The sequence below is a fragment of the Molossus molossus genome, unplaced genomic scaffold, assembly GCF_014108415.1.
Source record: "Molossus molossus isolate mMolMol1 unplaced genomic scaffold, mMolMol1.p scaffold_m16_p_15, whole genome shotgun sequence".
Lineage (NCBI taxonomy): Eukaryota > Metazoa > Chordata > Mammalia > Chiroptera > Molossidae > Molossus > Molossus molossus.
Genome location: NW_023425350.1, coordinates 74,585,853 through 74,606,690, shown reverse-complemented (window position 1 = coordinate 74,606,690; position 20,838 = coordinate 74,585,853). Strand labels below are relative to the sequence as shown.

The following is a 20,838-nucleotide window of genomic DNA, read 5'->3' as shown; positions in this document are numbered from 1 at the left end:
TCGGTTCTGGTTTACTCTCTGGAACTCGCCGGATTGCTCCCAGCCCCTCCCTAGGAGCGCTCCTGGTTGGGGCAACAGCAGCCTCTGGCTGCCCAGTTTTCTCCACGCGAAACTCACTCAGGCCCTTTGTCAGGCACACGTGCAGATGAGCCAAAGACAGCCATTGGCAGAGTTAGGACACACATATTTTTTATTTTCAACCTGGTCTCTCTCCTAAATCATTCTGCAGTCCCTCTACCAGTAAATGAGTGTTTCAGTCTAGTTCATTTTCCTGCCCTGCTCTTGCAATTCAAGAAACATTTTTTATAGTACTCTTTGGATTATAAATTGTTTTCATGAACATTAGGCCGTCTGTGAGGCCAGTCTTATCATCTCTGTTGTACACTAGTGGCGTCTAGGGCTCAGAGGTGCAGGGACTGGCTGAAGGTTCTCACCAGGCTCCCCTAAGTGTGGTCCTCGACCAGCATCATCAGGGTCAGCATCTCAGGCCTTCCCAGACCTTCTGAACCAGATGGGCCCAGTGATCTGTGTATGTGTTTTAGTTAAAATTTTAAAAAGTTTTTTTTTTTTTTTTCAATTATAGTCGACATTCAATAGCGATCTGTGTTTTAACAAGGCCTCCTGGTGTGAAAACCTCTGCCGCAGCCTCCGTGTGGTTTACCCAGGAATTTGTTAGATTAAAAAAGTAAACAAAAACAAAACTTTGATGTACTTTGGAGTCTTCTCCAGAATCCTCCCTAACTTCTCACTTTGACTTGAGAGGAAGATACTTTCTTCCTAAAAACAGAAATAGTCACAGGCCAATGGTTGTTTTTAGATAAACACATTTTGCCTTTCGTCCCTGTAGGCCACGTTTTTGGGGAGGAGAGGAAGGAGCCCTCTCTGTTCAACAGGGCCATCCAAGACAACTCGGCCCTGGAGGATAAGGAAGCAGCGAAGCCAGGTAATAATCTACACGTGGACCTGTCTGTTCACCTCTCATGCCTTGGAACCGAGCAGATGTCACACCTTTAGTTCACCCACAAAGGAATATGACCCGCAGTTAAAACTATGAATGAAACTAATTCCAGGAATTTGGCCACCGTTTTGAAAAGATGCCACTTTTATGTTGTTTCTGCACAGCCAGGGCCATTCATGAGGGCCTCACCTTGCGAGCCTGCCAGGACTGGACACTGAGGCTTTGTAACAACAGAAAAGATTAAGTGCCAACCGTGAACCTAGTCTCTGGTCATCAACCTGAGATGACCTGGCCTGGGCCCATTCAGCATGGGTAGGAGCCACAGGGCTCAAGATCATCTCAGGATCACATTTGCCTTTGGTTACAAAATTCCCCCAAACCCACGCACACGAGGCTGACTGTGTACACATTAGACTTTTCTGAAGCTGGGGAGCGGGAGGAGGAGGGCTGCAGAGAAAGGTTGTATCACCTGGGAAAAGCTTCAAACACAATGTCAACTGGACTATTCAAGCCCCGCAGCAGGATTCCTGTCCTCACCAGTGCCGCCCCTCTCCCCCCACCCGGTCTGCTCTCCCCTCCTCATCCCTGCACACGTGGGCTGTGGGTCTCCCCCCACCCGGTCTGCTCTCCCCTCCTCATCCCTGCACACGTGGGCTGTGGGTCTCCCCCCCTCCCCGGTCTCCTCTCCCCTCCTCATCCCTGCACACGTGGGCTTTGGAACCTTTTTGGTTGCTTTGCTGCCTCTCAGCTCACACCCTGAGTATCTCCACTGCTACCACCAAAGAGCTTATGAGTGAGTTTTCCTAAGCGAAGTCGGTCCTTCTCCAAGAGGCTCTCTGGAGCCCGCAGGCTGGCCCCGCAGAGCTGTGGGGCGCCCGCCTGCTCACTGTGCCGTGATTCTCGCCAGACGCTCAGAACAAGACGGTGCCCTGCGTGCAGCTTCTGCACTTCCTCCAGCGGAACAACCTCATCGCCATGGGCGTGGTGTCTGCAGTCCTCGTGGCCACAGTGCTGCTGCTGCTCCTGTTGACCGTCTACATCAGGAGGAAACAGGCCCTGTGAGTGGCTGTTAGTCCCCCCTTTCTTCCCGGAACCCACGGTGTTTGTCCCAGAGTTTCCAGGGCTCCCTGCGACCTGGGCTGGTGGAGGCGGGACCGCGGCGCATCCGCAGCTCCTGGCCTCCGCTTCGTGAGTGCAGGCAGCCTGGCTGTGGGGATTTTTAAATTTTATTTTAAGAGATTTTATTGATTCTTTTTTTTTTTTCAGAGAGTGGGAGGAAATGGGAGAGAGAGAGAGAAACATCAATGTGAGAGTAAACAGCGAATGGCTGCCTCCTGCACGCCCCGCCGTGGGGAGGACACTCAGCCAAGGGAGCCACACGGGCCAGGGCCCAGCCCCGGGTGTAGGCGCTGCGGTGGGGGCTCTGACGCAGAGCCAGCCTCGCCCTCCGGCTTTGGCCCAGCGCGCTGGGCTGCACAGGTTCCCGTGAGGCCGCGGAGAGAGGAGAGGGTACAGCCTCTGGCTGAAAGGTCATGAGATGGGACTGGATGTGGAAGAGACAGGCCCAGTACAGTGAGAGCGCGGGGGGTATGACGGCAGGCCTCATTCCTGCTGGTGGGCACTGGCTTTTGGGTATTGAAACACAGCTCTGCTGGTTGGTAAATGCCCCTTCCAGGGCCTCCCATAGACCCCGGTCTTGCCCGTGATCCTGCAGACGAGGGCCAAGGCCTGGTGCAGCAGTGGCCATGGCGACTGGTCGGTGCCTATCTGTGCCAGCTGTTCAGTACTTTGATTATCCCCCCGAGGGGCGGGCTCAGGCACAGTGGATCTCACCACGGCAGGCCCTGGCAAGCAAACCGTGTACAAGGTCATGCATATGCAATACTGTACCTCGAAGCTGCGTGCGTTGTTCTGCCTTCCTCAGGGCACATTCCCGATCACAGGAAGAGCAGCTCCCGGCAGGCCCCTCAGGTCCTGTCTGACTGTGCTGGGCGCTCAGCTGGTCCACAGCGTCGGGGCTGCGGTGTGGGATGAGGGGTGAAGTGTCCATCTCCTGTCCTGCCCACTCCCCGACTCTGAGGCTGCATGTTTAACACCCTCGCCCCCCAGAGTGGCACCGCTTTCCCTAAGGTGTCTTTCGAAATGCCGGGCCCCTGGGCCTGCCAGCCGCCGCCACTCACATCCCGCTTCCTCCTCTGAGAGGCGGCAGCAAAGGGAGCCCTGCAGGCGCAGGAGTTAGGGAGAGAAGCTGGGAAGGGCTGGAAACAAGCTCGACCCGCTCCCGGCTCTGATGGGGGCTCGCCCACAGATTCACCATTTCCCTTCATCGCCTATTGGGGTGTCAGAGGAAGGGGCCAAGACTGTGGCTACACCCCACAGAGACCCACCAAAGCTGTAGGGAGCCTGAGCTGGAGAAGGGGGGGTCCCCAGAAGCAGAAGGAAGGGGGAGGGCCTCACTCCTCAGCAAGTGCATGTGTGCAGTGCAGTTTCTGTGTCTTGTTTCAGACCTCTTCCGGCAAACATGACATATAACATTTTTATAATGAGTGGAAAGACTTGGTGGCAAAAGTATCAAGAAAAGAACTCCAAAAATAATGCAGGAAAGCAGAAACGGCTGAACTGCGATTCCTGTGCATAGGCGCAGGTGGGTCAGCCCAAGTGGACTCCGGGCGCAGTGACTGGCCTCCGTCCACACCCCTGGAGGGACAACGGGTTTCTGGCTGTGAGGTGTGCTCCATGAAAACGTACCTTCCCCTGACCTTGGGCGGACCAAGGCGGAATGCTCCGCTGCAGGGTGGAATGGCACTCTGACTAGTGCAGGGGGCGTAAGCATTCCCTGAAGAGCAGCCTGACAAACACTGGGTTTCCATATTAAAGCCCCGATTCACTGGTTCAGTCATTCATTGAGCAGAGGTGAACTGAGTGCCTAACACCTTGACAATGTCAAAGTGAGCGCGGCAACCAAAGGTGTTGGAACGAGGCGTGTTCCTGGCAGGTTTCTGAGGTGGCAGCGGGCTGGCTGGAGCTCTTGGGTGGCCAGCTGGGTCTCTGTGTTCCCAGGTTGGGGGCCCTCCTGTCGGTGTTGGGTGTTGCAGGAACCAGGTGTGTTGTCCTGCTCAGGGGGCACTTGCCCCTAGAACATGGGAGGGCAGCAGGGTCAGGAGAGGGTCTCGAGGGCTGCCACAGCGATGGCTGGAGGGGACTGCCCGGCTACCCAGTGGTGTGTCGCCCCCAGACACGTGCTCTGTCTTGACCAGGTGGGGTCCAGAGGTGCAAGAATTGGGGAGATCAGAGGTCAGAGGAGGGAGGTTGTGTGCAAGGAAGGGGTGTGGAAACTGGCCCAAGACACACCTGAGGGGCGAGGGCGTGAGGATGGAGAGAGGGAGAGTAGGATGGGAATAGGGGGAAGAATAGGTGGGGGAGGGGAGGGGAGGAGAGGAAGGGACCTGGGATCGGGTCCTGGGAAGGAGCAGCTGGGCTGAGGAAGAATAAAATGGGAGGGTGAGGTGGGGTGGAGGAGGAGGAAAGAAGATTCGGGTGCGGAGAGGGAGCGGTGAGAAGGCAATGGAGGAAGGGACGGTGTGGGGCACATTTGAAAGGAGGAGGGGTACGAGCACTGGGAGAGGAGTAAGGTCAGAGGGGATGGGGCAGCATGGGGTGGGGCTGGGTGAATGCCAGGGGGTGGAAGGGGAGAGCCCTCTCCCCATCAGCATCCAAACAGTGTTATTTATTGAGCACTGAGCACCTCCCTGTGCCAGACACGCGCCCTGGTGGCAAATACATCCCAGCTTACCGGGCCTGCCAGAGCTCTCTCCTGGTACTTGACCCCTGTGGGCCTGCCCTTGGCCTCTGCGGTCACCCCTGCATTGCGAGGGGGGCATGGCCAGTCCCTTGCACTGACAAGGAATCTGAGGCCAGAGAGGGGAAGGGCAAATGCTCCGTGACAGTGGCTGCCCCTCGGTCTCGGTGCCTGTCCAGAGGGACAGGTGCTCAAGAGGGAGAGGTGGAGCCTGCATGTGACCAGTCCTCCCGACGTCCGACTGCCTGGACCTCACAACCTCAGGCACTTTCCAGACATGGCCCCTGGGAAGCTGGGCCCAGCTGGACTCCTTGACCTTCTCTGGGCCTGTTTCCTTGCCTGCACAGTGGGGGTAGGAATTCAGCTCCTTTGCAGGGCTGCTGGGTGGTCCGCTCAGCAGCAGCCGTTTACTGAGCACTTGCTCTGTGCCTGGCACTGTGCTGGGATGGTGCCAGGGACACCGTGACCTGCATCTGTCAGGGCTTGGGGGTGCAGCAGGCACACCATCAGTACCAGACTTCTCCTTGAGCTCTGGACAGGTTGTGCCCCCACCCTCATCTCCTCCTCATCGCGACTTCTTGGGACCCCAGACCCAAGACTCAGCCCACTCTCCTGTTGGCCCCCACCCCCACCTCAGGCTTCCATTTGGGGAACAAGTTGGGGTCAGCCGCCTCTAGCCTCGGCCAGCAGTGTCCCATTATCGGCAGGCGCAGGGGGTGTCTTCCATCGCCCTACACCCTGTTCTCTGTTGGAGAAGCGGCCCCTCGGCTCTGTCAGTCTGCCCCCACACTAAGGGCTGCCTTCAGTTCAGCAGCCTGCCCCCACTTGGTGCCAGGGAGTGCAGGCCCAGCCCTGTGGAGGCTCTGGGCTCCTTTGAGGCAGGAGAGCCCAGGCTCTGCCGCCCACTAGCAGGGAAACCTCAAGCCTCACTTTCTCTGTCTGTAAGATGGGGCCAGCCTACTTTGTGAGGCTGTTGTGAGCATTAAATGCACCTTAGCTCAGGACACAAGTAGTAGTGCTTACTATCAATGAATCAATACATCTTAGAGTCACAGGTGCTCTGTAAAACTCGGGCTCTTGGCCTGCCCGGCGTTCCTTCCCTCCTGTCAGCCAGTCTCTGACTCCCCAGTTCTTAGTGTGGTGTGGAGGGGCCGTGACCTGGCCCAGCCGACTCTCACACCCCATCCTGGTGGTGGGACTGGCTGGGGGGGGCCTGTGGTCCTGTCAGCCAGTGGGCTGTGTGGGGCTGTGGCTGGGGATGCCTAGAGGTTCTTGCTCCTTGGGTGGGATTTGAAGCTGAGTCACTATGTTGGACCACAGGGAGAAAACCTATCTGAGAATGAAGCCAACAGGCAGCTTTGGGAAAAGCTAAGGGCTCAAATGTTGGCCGGCACCCCCTTTCCTCCATCTGTGCCATATTTATCGAAGGCTGTTGTGCACTGAGTGCCATTCCAGTTGCTGGGGATGCAGCGAGGAACAAGGCACTCCCCACCTCACAGAGGGGACAGCCCTGTCCCGGGGACTTTGCACTTACTGTTCCCTCTGCCTGTCTTTACCCACAGCGAGACCTCACTCGGACCCTCTGCTCCAAGGCACAAGCTCACACAGCTCCTCTCCCCTCTCCTGGCTGATTTTGCTCCTCAGCACTTGATATACCTGAGATACTCTACAGAATACTTGTTTATCTGGCTCCTTCTCTCTCTCCCTCACTAGAATGTCAGCTCCACAAAAGGGATTTCATCTGTGCTGTTCACAACAGATCTCTTCTGCTTAGAACAGAATCCCGCATAGAATCGGGGCTCAGTGTTGAACAAATTGGGGGCCCCCAAAAGACTGAACAGGTGACAATCATTGCGGTTTGAATGTTTAAGGAGCCAGCCCTTTAATGACCCCCCAGGGGAGGGTACAGGATGTGGCTGCTGCGGACAATTGATTCTCTTCTGACTTAACCCAAGTTGGATTAAAAAGTTGGGGTAGGGCAGGGAGGTGTCACTTTCAACCTTTAAGCTCCTGCTATATGCACAACCTCATTGCTGCCCCTGGAGGGTGCACGGGAGTCCTGTTGCTGCCCTTGGACATGACTCACCAGCACACGTTAAAAAAAAAGAAAAAGCGCCCTGGCCAGTTTGGCTCGGTGGTTGAGCGTCGGCCTGCGGGCCAGAGAGTCCTGGGTTTGGTTCCCGCTAGGGGCACATACCACAAACAAAACAAAACAAAACAAAAAAACCCCAGAAAAATCTAGGCCCTGGCCGGTGGCTCAGTTGGTTGGCACATCAACCTGTATACCAAAATGTGGATTTTATTTCCGGTCAGGGCACATACCTAGGTTGTGGGTTCGATCCCCCATTGGGGCGGGTATGGAAGGCAACCAGTCTCTCCCTCTCCCTCCCCACTCTCTCTAAAGATCAATGAAAACATCCCGAGTGAGGATTTTAAAAGGGGGGAGAGAGATATCCAGAGACAGCGATGGTGGCAATAGCGGGGAATCTGCTTCGAGGTCTGTCTTCGTGTTCACAAGGCCCTGTGAGTGGGTACCAACCCTAAACGGGGAAGCTAAGATGCTTGCTCAAGGACCTGGAGATGCAAGTGGCAGAACGAGACAAGGACAAGGAGAGAAAAGGCACCATTTTCTGAGCACTCAGAGGAAGGCAGGTGAGCTGCCCGGCTGAAGACAGCAGGTGGGAAAGAACTGAGGAGGGCCCTGGGGGCAGGGGCTGTGCTCCCCAGGGGACCACTGGGCTGAGGTGTGAGCCTGCTCCCCGCAGCCCACCTACTGCGATTTCTGCAACAGTGGCCTGTGTGCTTTTAACTCTGGAACCAAACTCGGCCTGCGCAAAGGCAGCTGGAACTGATGCAAATCCCCACCCTGCTCACTTTGAGCCTTGGAAGGCTTCCTGGAGGAAGCCACATTTAATCAGAGACCCGGAGGAGGAGTCAGGTGGAAGAAGAGGTGGGGGAAGAGCGTTCAGTCTAGGACAGCGTGGGCAGAGGCCTGGGGGTGTGAGAGTGAGTGACCAATTTCTTCCGTGGCTCTGCCTGGCTGGAGTACTCACCACAGCTTTCCCAGCCCCTGTTTCCACTGTTTGCTCCCTCCCCCAGCATCAGAGGCAGCTCGGTCTCCTCCACTTATCTGCAGGCCCATCTCAGTGTCTGGGGCCCTGCTGTGTCAGGAGGCGGCCTCTGGGACTGGAAGCGGGTGAGAGGGCTCCTGAGCCAGCACCTCCCAGACACCGGGATCCCCTTTCTCAGGCCTGAGACCCAGACCGAAGCCCCAAACCTGCTGCCGCTCGGTGCCCGTAGCCTGCTCACCTTCCAGGTCTCCGGGAGTTGGCTCAGAGGGCTGTTTTACAAACAAGGTGTCCTCCTCTGTTCACCCAACTATGCTCCTGTGCCTCCAGGCGATTTGGCGTCTGTTAATTAGCCTCTCTGGGCTTCACTCATTTTATCTGAAAAGTGGGTTGTTGCAAACTGCTCGCGGCATTGTCCGGCCGTGCTAGGTACTCAGAGTGCTGCTGTTGTGCCCGCTGTAGATTAGCGGGTTCTGATCCTGCGGTTTCTGCCCACTTAGCCTGCCGCGTACCGACCGCTCAGTCCCCCCGAAGGAAGACCCAGTGTGGAAACAGGGCCTTTTCCGCATCCTGAGTTTCACGATGCCTGTGGGAAAGGGGTCTTTCTACAAAATCGTTTTCTGGGAAATCTACGTAGGAGGAAAGTGTCCCAGCCCGGAGCCCAGCAGAAAGAAGTCCTGAGTGAGGAAAGGGAGGGTCAGCGGACTGGGGGAGAGCAGAGATGAGAGGGGAGGGTCCTCAGGAAAGGGGATCTGGGGCGCAGCAGGAGGTTGGGGAGCTGGGTTAAGACCCAGCACAGCAGGAGCCAGAGAAGAAAGATTCTTAGCGTCTCAACAGTGTGCTTAGGACAGACCCGCCAGGTCCAGGTCCCCGAGGCCTCGAAGGCCTGAGGGAACAGACGTGAGGTGTGGCCAGCTGGTCAGAGTGTGGGCAGGCACCATGATGGGGGTGGCGAGGGTAAGGGAAGGGAAGAAAAGAGGATGAGGAAGTGGTTGTGGCCAGAACAGGAGGCCATGATCCCCAGGTGCAGCATGGGGGGAGGTCCGAGGTGGGGCCGGGCTGGGACTCCGTGGGCACGGGGAGCACCCTGTCTCCGTGTCTGGATATGACCCATATGACTGACCCCTCTCAGAATCCTTCCCTGAGGCTCCTCTGGGGACGCACATGCCCAGGCTTCTGCCACCCCAGCCCTGTCGCCCCAGAGACTCAGCTGTCTCGAGCCTGTGAGCCACTTGAGGGCAGAGCCGGAGCAGGCCCTGCTGGCCCAGAGCCTGAGGGAGACCTGCACACAGGAGGTGCCCAGAACCTCTGCGGTGCAGACCTACGCAGTAGGTTTCTCCTCTCTCGTCTTTAACTTGCCCGTGGAATAAACAAATCACTCTCACTGACAGTGCAGGCCTGGGTCCATGCCCCCTCGGGAGGGGAAAGTTTCCACTGAAGCCTGGGGATCCCCCTCCCACTGCCACTGTCCCCGCCACTGTTCCGGCACACACAGTTCCCCTCTGCCCCCATCCCCAGGTTTGGGGGTGCCGTTGGAATCATCATTCCTGCAGAATCCCTGCCTGCAGCGAGCCTCTTGCTGCGACAGGCCCCGGTGGCCCCGGAAACGCCCTCTGCCCTCCCAGAACACGTGGCCCACAGTTTTCCTTGAACGCAGCACTTTGTGACTAACACGTAAGCTTCAAACACAGCCCCCTTTCCTGTCTTTGCATTAAGGAAATAGGTTGAGTTTCAGAGAAACCCGCTGCTAAGAGAGTACCAGGCCTTCCAGCCCAGGTCTCTGCCCTGCCTGGGTTTGTGCTCCTGTTGCTGTGTCCAGGTGAGTGGCCAGCCTTCAGCCTTTTGCCTCTGTCCTGCCAGCGCAGCCACCCCTGGACTCTGGGGCAGCTGGCAGAGGGTGAATAAAATCCCCCTCAGGGAGAGACCCTGGTGGGGTGGGACCTCCTTACACCTTGCCTGGGAATGTGGGGGTGATTAGCCGGCAGAGCCTCAGGCAGGGGGGCTTGGGCCATAGAGAAACCCAAGTTGGATTCTTGGGCCCCGATTCTTCATCTAGAAGCAGCTGCCTGTCAGCATTAGGGACCAGAAAGCCTTGCAGGTGGCCTGTTTATCTTTTTTTTTTTTTTTTATCCTCACCCGAGGATATTTTTCCATTTTCTGTACAGATAGAGTGGGAGGGAGAGAGGTAAGGGAGAGAGAGAGAGAAACATCGACGTGAAGGGACACATCGAGTGGCTGCCACCCACACGACCAAACAGGGCCGGGGACAAACTGCAACCGAAGTACGTGCCCTTAGCGGGAACCGAACCCGGGTCTCTCCGGACCGCAGGCCGACGCTCTAACCGCTGAGCCAAACCGGCCAGGGCGTGGCCTGTTTATCTTGACATCCATCTGCAGGTCTCCAGGTAAGTCATCCCAGACGGAGCAGCAGCTGGCCGCCATCCCCAGGGGTGGCCTGGGTCTGGCGGAGGAGGACAGTCAGGAGGCCACTGGGAAGACCCAGAGGGCTGTCGGTCTGCGATGGGTGGTGTCAAGCTGCAGAAGGAAGCAGACGTGGCCTGTGGCCCTGAGGGAAGCAGCCAGGCCGGGGGGGGGGGGGGTCCTGGGGACACAGAGATGCCTGCTCTGTCCCTGGCCTCCTGCTGGGTCCATCAGGAAGCAGAGATACCTCTAGACAAAGCCCTGGCCCCGGACCCCATGGATATGAGTGTGGCTCAACAGGGCTGTGAACTTGAACAACAAAATGCTGATGAGTTCCACAAGGTGTCCAGGGTAGGCTCCGGTCACCTGTAGGGCAGCTCAGGTTAAAGTGGGACCCAGAGAGGCGAAGGAGCCAACGGCTGGAATCCTGCTTAATGTCTGAGTCCTCGGCAGGTTGCATGGCCATTCTGAGCCTCTGTTTGTGCATCTGTGACATGCAGATGTAAATATTGGCACCTAGTAGATGCTTGGCTCCTGGCTGGTGGGTGCGAGGCTGGGAAAGGTGTCCCAGGAAGGAAAGGGTCTTAGCAGGAAGGAACGGATTGTGTGGTGAACAACTTAAGGTGATCTTCGTTTCTCTTTTGTCAGCCAGGAAGTGAGCACAGTAGGTGCTTAATATAGCTTTGTCGAGAGATTAGGATCAGGGACTCCAGGGGCAGAAAGGCCTGGGGTGCCACCTGCCAAGGCTCTTCTGCCGGCGCGGAGCTTCTGTTCCCCTTTCGCACTGTCCTCCAGCCTCGTGCACGCAGCCCGTGCAGGGACGCTGGGCAGGCAGGCGCCTGGCTGGTGTTTAAGTGGACATTGGAGCTGGGAGGCCTAGAGTTGAGTCCGGGCTCTGCCACCTACTGTGTGTGCTGTGTGACCTTGGGCAAGTCACTCCACCTGTGTGCTTCAGGTCCCCAACCCACAGATCCATTACTCACAGAGATTAGGTGAGTGGACATGGCGGGTGCGGACATGGCGGGTGCCTGGCCCACAGCAGGTGCTGTGTAAGCATGTTGCTGTCAGTGAACCTTGAACAACGTGGGGATTAAAGGTGTTGACCCCCTGCCCCCAAATCCATGTTTGACCTTTGACTCCATCCCTCTGCACCCACGGGGCACGGGCTCTGGGAGCCCGGGAGGCTCACGTCCCTTACACAGAATGGCATAGAAAACGCACACAGTTGGCCTTCCGCATCCACAGATTCCCAACTTCGGATAAAAAATACTGTTTCTATTACAGTTGGTTGAATCCATGGATGCAAAACCTGGCGATACGGAGGGCTTACTGTACAGTTACTGAAAAGATCCGTGCAAGGGAACACATGCAGTTTAACGCGGTGTTGCCCAGTGTCAGCTGTCATTTTAATGGTCACCACTAGCTCTGGTGGTCTCAGGCTCTGGACTTCACAGCTGCTGGGCTTTCCTGGGGCTGCAGCAGCCGGTCCTCTCCATGCGGCCCCACCCACAGTGTCGGGTTAAGGCAGCAGTTCTTCACTGGAGCCGATTTTGCTCCCCCTACCCCCCGGGGACATTCTATAATGTCTGGAGACACTTTTTATCATGCCCCGGGCAGGGTCGTTACTGGCATGAAGAACATACAGGCCAGGAATGCGGCCGAGTGCCCTGCAGTGCCCAGGAGCACGCTGCCCCACATCGCCACCAGGCTCCGCTCTCCACTCACCCTACTTTTCCCGTCCTCGAAGACTTCTCAGCTCCCTTTCACAGAGCTTGGCACTCAGAGAGGGAAAGCTCCCTGCTGAGGTCACACAGCCCTCACAGCCCAGGCAGCAGAGGTTAGGCTGGGGGGAACGGTCTCGGTTTTGTTCAGGCACTCAACAGACACTTGGAGAGTCTGCTGGATGTGACATGCCCCTGACCCCCCACCAGCCTGGGCCCCGACAGTCAAATGCAGCTCAAGGTACAGCTGCCCCTGGATCAGCCCGAGGTCTGTGGGGATGTGGCAATCCCTGGGTCTCCCACTCGGAGCTGAGGATTCTGCCATCCTAATGAACATTCACTGAGTGGTTAATGTTGGCTGCAGGGTGAGAGCCCCGGGTTCAAGTCCTGACTGCCATTGCAGGCTGCATGATTCTGAGCATGACCTTGACCCCTCGGAGCCAGTTTTGTTAGCGGTTCCCAGGGCAGGGAGTTAGGCGAGCACTGGATTAAATGGATAGTGCCCCTAAGAGGTACAGTGAAGTCCCTGGCACAGAGGCTGTTGTTGCTGTCACGAGGTGACACATTTATTGGGAGGAGGCAGGGGCCACAGTGGAAAGGAAGACACTGTATGTAGGCTCTGCTCGGTCAGTTCAGCCTGGGTGGAGACAGAGCAGCAGGCAGACGGTGGTCGACGCTGCCGTCAGGGCTGTGATGTGGGAGGGCAGGCCCCGGGAGAGCAGAGGAGGGCCTGGCCTGGCCTGAGACCATCACTTCCAGGAGGAGGGGGCCTGGGACCTGCAGCATCTGACCGGGAGAAGGCTGTGGGCGCCGCTCCCGGCCGAGGAAACAGCCTGTGCACAGGCTCCGGGCAGGTCCTCTCCTCTCCGACCACCGTCAGTGGAGGAAGCCTCTAGACCCACCGCTCCCCCTCCCCTAAGGAAGGCCCATGGTCCCCCATCCCTCTCCAGGCTGCCAGGTTCCCAGGGCCTGCAGAGATGTCTTCACCCATCGCATGCTTTCTCAGGTACCTGGTGTCGGCGGTCTCTGCACACCACAGATATTATTGGGCACATACACTGTACGTTGCTCGTATAGATGGGGGAGCAAGAAAGAGTGTCCATTCTCACAGTGCTGACACTGTATCATACCATAAGATGTGTCAACACATACGCTGACATATGTCAAAGGTCACCGCTGATACATGTATCGCATTTACAGTGGTGAAGAACAATGAAGCCAGGGACAGAGAAAGAAGGGAAGGCCATTTTATTTTTATTTTTAAAAATTTTTTTTTATCCTCACCCGAGGACAGTTTTTCATTTTTTGTTCAGACAGAGTGGGAGGGAGAGAGAGGTAGAGAGAGAGAGAGAAACATCGATGTGAAGGGATACATCGAGTGGCTGCCACCTGCACGACCAACCAGGGCCGGGGACAAACTGCAACCGAGGTACGTGCCCTTAGAGGGAACCGAACTCGGGTCTCCCCGGACCGCAGGCCGACGCTCTAACCGCTGAGCCAAACCGGCCAGGCGGGAAGGCCATTTTAGAGAGGGACCCCAGGGAAGGCCTCTTGGAGGAGGGGGTGAGAGCTAGGCAGAGACCCAAAGGAAGTGAGGAATGCTGGGAAAAGATTGTCCAGGCAGAGGGAATAGTGCAAAGGCCCTGAGGTTGGACCATACCTGATTTGTTCAAGTGACCAAACAAGTAACACGAGGAGCCCGTGTGGGCCTGAGTACCAGCAGGTGATGGGGCAGACTGTGCAACACCTTGGGGGCGGCCATGAGGATTTGGGCTTTCACCCTGAGTGGGGTGTTGTCCTGGCGGGCCGTAAGTAGAAAAGGACGTGGCAGCAAGGGCAGGCCGGGTCCCTGCCTGGTGCTTGGAGAGCCTTCTCTCGTGGGCCCCAGACCCTCCGTGGGGAACACCTGTGCTGGCCCCGTTTTCCAAGCGGAGTCCAGCGAGCTTAACTGGCTGCTCAGGGGCACCTGCTACTGGGCAGTAGCCCCATGGCTCCATGATGAGAACCCGATGCCCTGGGTCAAGGGAAAGAAATGAACGGCACCGTGTTAATTGCTGTCCTTGAGACGTGTAATGTCACCAGGAGGCATCCTGTTGACTGACAAACGCCTGTGCTGCCTCTGTGATAGGCACAGGCAGCCTCATGGCCTGTGCACAAAGGGGCAGAAAAGTGGCTTCCTGAGGGACTTGGGGGCTTGGGCAGAGGACTGGGGGCTCAGTGAGCGGAGGCATGGGCAGTGAGGGGCTGGGCCCTCATTTCTTCAGAGCTTTGGGTGGGGGCGCTTCCAGCGTCTGGCTGAGGGTGGTGTGTGGAGCCCACAGGCCTGGCTGGGGCCACGGCCCCTGCTTCCAGCAGGTCCAGGCGGATGATTCCCCTGCCGCCTGTCTCCCCTCTGCGCTCTCATGACAGACACTGAGTTGGACTTCTGGTGCTCAGAGTACGGCGTGTGGACGGGAGGCCTCGACGGCCCTGCTACACAGCTGTGGGGCTGAGCACAGCTGGACTGGGTCCTTCCCTGCAGGCTCCTCTGAGCCTTTACTATTTGTCCGTGTGTCCGTTTTGTTATTTTAGATTCCACCTATAAGTGACATACGGTATTTGTTTCTGTTTCTGACTTATTTCACTTAGTATAACGCTCTCAAAGACCATGTGTGTTGCCGCAAACGGCAAGGTTTCGTTCTCTTTCTTGGCTGGTGTTGCATCGTCTATAAGCACCACACCTCTATCCACTCACCACCTGTCGACGGGCGCTCGGGCCGCTGCTGTATCTCGGCTGTTGTTACCGATGCTGCAATGAATCGGGCGCAGGTGTCCTTTCAAATTAGCGTTTTCTTCAAATAAGTACCCAGAAATGGAATTGCTCTGTCATGTGGCAGTTCTATTTTTAAGTTTTTGAGGAACCTCCATACTGTTTTCCATAGTGACTGCATGAGAGCCTTGAGCATGTTATCATGCTTTTCAAAATGTATGGATCACTTGACCCTTCTTCCTTCGCAGTATGTTTGGGGTGTCTGGAACGGATAGAATGGAACCCTGCCTTCCCATGAGGATGTTCTCATGGCGGAGTCAGACCGCTAGTCTGGCCGAGGGTCACAGGTTCCTCCTCCTCACCTCGTGGCCTCGGCCGTGAGGACCAGGCAGGTGTCCCTGTCTCTCAGCGGAGCTGCACTCTGGGAAGGCAAGGTTAGGGTCTCTGGACCCACAAGGAGCTCATGCCAAGGGGAGGTGGATGGGGCCAGCCCAGGCAGGACGAGGGCCAGGGAGTCGCATGGTGGGTGCGCCTCCCGTGAAAGCCATGGAGTCTGCAGGGACACAGTTCAGGATGAGACATGTGGCCCTCCTGCCTGAGCACGGGGCACACAGGGGGCTGCAGGCTGGCCCGGCACCTCTGAAAGCTCGTGTTGCAATTGGCAGTGAGACGGGGAAGTTGGGGTAAAAGTGAGAATGCACAGGAAATGCTCCTGTCTCTGGGACAGGTGGCCGGGCATGTTTCGTGGCCCTGGACTGAGGCCCATGGGCCGGCCTCTCCCCACCCCCGCTTCTACACTAATCCGCCTTCGGCTACCCGGGCTGCACCTGCGGCCACTGTGCTCAGGGAGGAGCCTCTTAAACTGTGATGCTGACAGTTTCCTACCACAGCTTCCTGCTCAGAGACAAGACTCACTACCCCCACCCTCCTCACCATCCCCAGACTGGCCTTCACCTTGCTGCCTTTTCCTGAGCCCTTTACTCTTTGGGGAGCAGCTGTATGGTCTGTGAGGCAGGGCTGGCTGGACTGGGGAAGTGGCGAGGAGTGGGGAGGCTGTACCCAGGGGAGGGGAGGGCAGTGCATGGGTAAGAATTGGGAGCGAATCCGAAAGAAAGCTAACAATGCAGCCTGGCTGCAGCAGAGGGTGGGCTGAGGAGTTTAGTTAGAGTCCATGAGGTAGGCAGAAGGGAGCCACAGAAGGTTCTTGGGCAAGGGAGGCCTTGGGAAGGAATTGCCTAGAAGCAACTTGCAGACCCCTGAGCTCAGCTCATGTGGGAAACAGACTGTGGGATTCAACCAGCCACAGGCATCACGTGAGTTAGATGTGAATCTCAGGTTTTATTAATAGAAACAGCGGGTAGAGATCAAAGAGGTGATGGCATCACAGACCAACTTCAGGAGAGAGATCTGGACTAGGCAGGTGGGTGTGGCAGCCTGTTTAGCCACAGACAGGGTGGCCCAAGTAAGGGGACCAGAAGAAACCATCCGAGAGGGAGGAGGCAAGCCAGGGAGTTGTCAAGAACCCAGGAGAGCCATGACGGTCAAGCAGGAGGGGGGTCACTAGTGTCCATCACCCTGGGGACTAAGTGCTCGCCTGGTGCCCTCCAGGTGGTGACAGCAGTGCTACCCCGGGGGTGGGGCCGGCTCTGAGGCTGGATGAGAAGGTGGGAGTCGAAGGGGAGCAGAGTGCAGGCAGCCCTCTCTTTCCTATGTCAGTTATTTTTAGTGCCTGACATTATTTTTAGGTGTGTCTACACCTTCCAGCTCCTTGATCCCCTTTAATTAAAAAAATTAAGTTATAATTTACATACTGTAAAACCCACTGATTCTAGTGAAAAATTCTGTGAGATCTGACAAATGCTTAGAGCTGAGACACTACCTTCTCAACCAAGAAATACCCTGGTGCCCCCTGTAGTCAGTCCCGCCCGGCCCAGCCCCTGGCAGCCGACTGTTCTCGAAGATGAGTTTGGAACGCAATCAGAGTTGTCGTTTTCGGGTCTGACTTTCTCACTCAGCCTGATGCCTTTGAGGTCCATTCATGTTGTTGGGTGTATCAGCATTTCGTTTCATTCGATTGCTGAGCAGCATCCCAGTGCAGGGATGTGTGACAACTTATCTATTCATATGTTGAGAAGCACTGAGTTGTTTCCGATTTTGGCGATTATGACGACAGCTGCTTGAACGTCCCTGTGCGGGTTTTGTGTGAATGCGAATCTCCATTTCTCCAGGTGAATACAGGGGCGCTTCTGGCTCCAGGCAAACCTTCTATGGAATGGTGGCCTATGTCTGCAGGTGGGGACACAGGTGCAGTCCCCGATTAATCGCCTGCCGGGAACGGGTGGGATTTCCAGGAAACCCCTCAAGTCCAGCCCTCCCAACCCTGGTGTCAGAAGCAACCTGGTTAGAAAGTACATTCTGGCCCCTCCTCCGGTTGTCCTGATTCCATCTCAGGAGGGCACGTCCTCAAATAATGTTTCATTATAACGTTGATGAGAAAAAAAATCGATTCTCAGCTGGGCTGCTGTCTGTGTGGCGTTGGTAGTTCTCCCATGTCTCATGGGTTTTCTCCAGGGACTCTGGATTCCTTCCACATCCCAAAGATGAGCACGTGAGAGGACTCAGCATGTCCACACTGTCCCAGTCTGAGTGAGTGTGTGTGTGTGAGTGACTCTGAAATGAAAGGGCATCCCGTCAGGGTGGGTCTCACCTGGTGCCCTGAGCTGCCCTGAAGGCCTTTGAGCACCATGACCCTGAACTGGAATCAGCAGGTTGGAAAAGAACTCTCTTGTTTTTTTATCCTCACCCGAGGACATTTTTTGCATTTATCTTCAGACAAAGTGGGAGGGAGAGAGGGGGAAGAGAGAGAGAGAAACATTAATGTGAGAAAGACACATCAACTGGTTGCCACCCACACAACCCCAACTGGGGCCGGGGACAAACTGTAACCGAGGTACATGCCCCTCATGGGAACCAAACCCGGGTCTCTCTCGTCCGCGGGCCGACACTCTAACCGCTGAACAACCCGTCCAGGGCAGAACTCTTGTTTTTTATTCACCTCTCTTAAATGTATGTCTAGCTCACATTTGTTTCAGTTTTTATTTTTTTAAATTTTTATTTATTGATTTTTGAGAGAGGAAGGGAGAGAAACATCAATTTGTTGTTCACTTATTTATGCATTGATTGGTTGTTTCTTATATGTGCCTTGACCAGGGATTGAACCCACAACCTTGAGGAATCAGGATAATGCTCTAACCAACTGACATCCAGCCAGGGTCAATATTTAATAATAGAAGAGTTCTGGGTCTTTGTTTAGCAGTTTGGTGGTATCTTTGTGACCAGAAATATGCTGTATAAACTTAACTTTTGTTTACATCAATTAGCCTACGGTAAAATTAGGTCCTTATGTATTGCTTCACTTAAAGTGGCAGTTTCCAAGAACCTGTTGATGATGTTAAGTGAGGACTTACTGTATCTTCCTCTCAGACCCGGTGCCCATCCTTACATGTGCCGGACGCCCGGGGGAGAGGCAGCCTTTTCAGCCCACAAAAGCTTTCTCTGTGCCTCCTGCGTACATTTGCTTAACTAAGAAAGGCACCCAAGGACCATTCCTGAACACAACATTTGCCTGGGTGGCCTTGCTAGGCCCACCTTAGTAGAGAAATGACTGGAAACTGCAATGGGGAGATACTTTTTTCCAACATTTCATAAAAACTCACAAATATACAGAAGAATGGGGGGAATTAGTTGTACAATCACTAGCCTCCCCCTAGACCCTACAATGAACATTTTGCTATATATATATATATTTTAATCCCCCTCCGAGGACATTTTTCCATTTTTTGTACAGATAGAGTAGGAGGGAGAGAGAGGAAGAGAGAGAGAGGGAAACATCGATGTGAAAGGGACACATCGAGTGGCTGCCACCCGCACGACCAACCAGGGCCGGGGACAAACTGCAACTGAGGTACATGCCCTTAGCGGGAACCGAACCCGGGTCTCTCCGGACCGCAGGCGGACACTCTAACCGCTGAGCCAAACCGACCAGGGCAAACATTTTGCTATATTTGCTTTATCACATACAGTCGATCCCCATCATTGGTGGATTGTGTATTTGTGAATTAGCCCATCACTTACATAGTTGAAACCCCAAATCTAGTGCTTGAGGCACTGTCACAGTCATTCGAGAACTTTCACCCAGCAGGAAGAACGAGTGTCAGCTGACAGGCACGTCTCACGGAGGGGAGCAAGGAGTGTCCTTCCAGTCTACTTGGTGCCTCATCTTTGTGCTGTTTGTTGGTGGTTTCATGGTTTCACTGGCCCCCAAGTGCAGGGCTGCAGTGCAGAAGGCTGTGAGACTCCTTATGGGAAAGTACGTGTTGGATGAGCTCATAGATATAGTGCTGCTGGCAGAAAGTTCAATATTAATGAATCAATAACATAAGGTGTCTTTGAACAGAAGTACACATATAACACGGTTATGTACTGATCGGTTAATAAAACGAAGGAACCTAACCCTGGATTTCCTCTAGGAGCAATGGTTCAGTATCTGCTAATTCCGTGTTTGCACTGACTACAGAACTACTGTGAATAACAAGACTTGACCGTACCTACCTACCTATCTATTCATCCATCCATCAGTCAATGTTACTTTTTGGATACCTTTCAAAGTAAATTACAATCATCAGTACCCATCTAAAACTTTATGCACACAGCCCAGCCAGTGTGGCTCAGTGGTTGAGTGTTGACCCATGCCCCAAGAGGTCACCAGTTCAATTCCCAGTCAGGGCACAAAGTGGGTTGTGTCCTGATCCCCAGTGGGCCTGATCCCTAGTGGGGAGCATGTAGGAGGTGGCCAGTCGATGTTCTCTCTCATTGATGTTTCCATTTCTCTCCCTCTTCTTCTTCTCTCTCTAAAATCAATAAAGAAAAAAGAAAATTACCTGGCCGGTTTGGCTCAGTAGTTAGAGTGTCAGCCTTTTTTAATTAAAAAATTTTTTTAAAATAAAAGTTTATGCACACAGATCATTACCTAGGGTTTAATATATTATGTTTTTTTTTTTTTTTTTTACTGAGGGTCTAAATACAATGAAATGAACAAATCTTTAAGTGTACATTCTCTACGTTTAAAGGAACCCAGAATCCTGTGTAACACAGTGTCCAGCATCATCACCCCAGAAAGTTGAAGGTAGATATCTATTTACCTAAATATCCTTAATTCCTTCTCCCCATACAATCATGCTTCCCAATCACACACCTCACTTATTTTAATGTCTCTATGAAAGTTCACATGGGGGTTAAACCCTGATATATTTAACCAATCCCCTATTGATGGATATTCAGATTAGTTTGTGCTCTCTAGAAACTTGTGCACGTAGGCAGAGGGGACAGAGCAAAGCGGGAATTTCTAGGACGGGGGAGTGAGTGGGAAGGGGAAGGAGGCTGATGGAGTAAGGGTCCTTTGATAAGCAAAGCTTGCTCCAGCTTCAGAGCCTTGGCCTTGAGGTCCCTCCTCCGGAAGGGGCTCTCGGTTCTTCAGGAGAAGTTAGCTGCGCCTCACCTTCGGCTCTCAGCGCAAAATCTACCTCTCAGAGAAGGTGGCCATCCCCGGAACAGCAGCCTTTCCCCTCTATTTCCTTCATAACACTGATCTCGATCTGTAATTATTCTTTTGTCCTTTTCTTGTCTATTGCATTCCCCTACCCCCACCCTGACTGTTGTCTTCATGAGGGCAGGGACTATATCTGTCTTTTTCATCCGTATCTCCAACACCGGCCCGAATGAAAATTCAACATGTGTTTAGGAATGAGTGCATGAGTGTCTCCAGGTGCTGGTGTGGGTGAGCCAGTGGGGGTGGCTGGGCACTCGGCTCAAGGTCCCTGAAAAGTCAGAGGCGGGTTTGGGACTCCTTGATGTGGGGCCAGCAGGCTGGGCTCCTCCCCAAGTTGATTCTGGCACAGAGCAGGCTCCACACGATGCGCACGGATGCCCCTCACTGTGACCTCTCTCTCACCGTCTCCGGGCCTGGTCGGATCTCCGGAAGCGAAGCCAGGCCCTGATGTATCCCCAATCCCGCTTGAACCTGCAGGGCCTGGCGAGGCGCACGGCCGCGCAGTTTGCACCGG

The 20,838-nt window shown here is 54.9% G+C and overlaps 1 long non-coding RNA gene across 1 annotated transcript; it reads left to right on the top strand.

Moving 5' to 3' along the window:
* The first annotated feature begins 9,548 nt into the window (after window positions 1-9,548).
* LOC118631190 lies at window positions 9,549-20,836 on the top strand. Its single transcript, XR_004959743.1, has 3 exons — window positions 9,549-9,644; window positions 19,846-19,901; window positions 20,802-20,836. It is a non-coding gene; the product is annotated as an uncharacterized LOC118631190 (long non-coding RNA).
* Window positions 20,837-20,838: the final 2 nt, after the last annotated feature.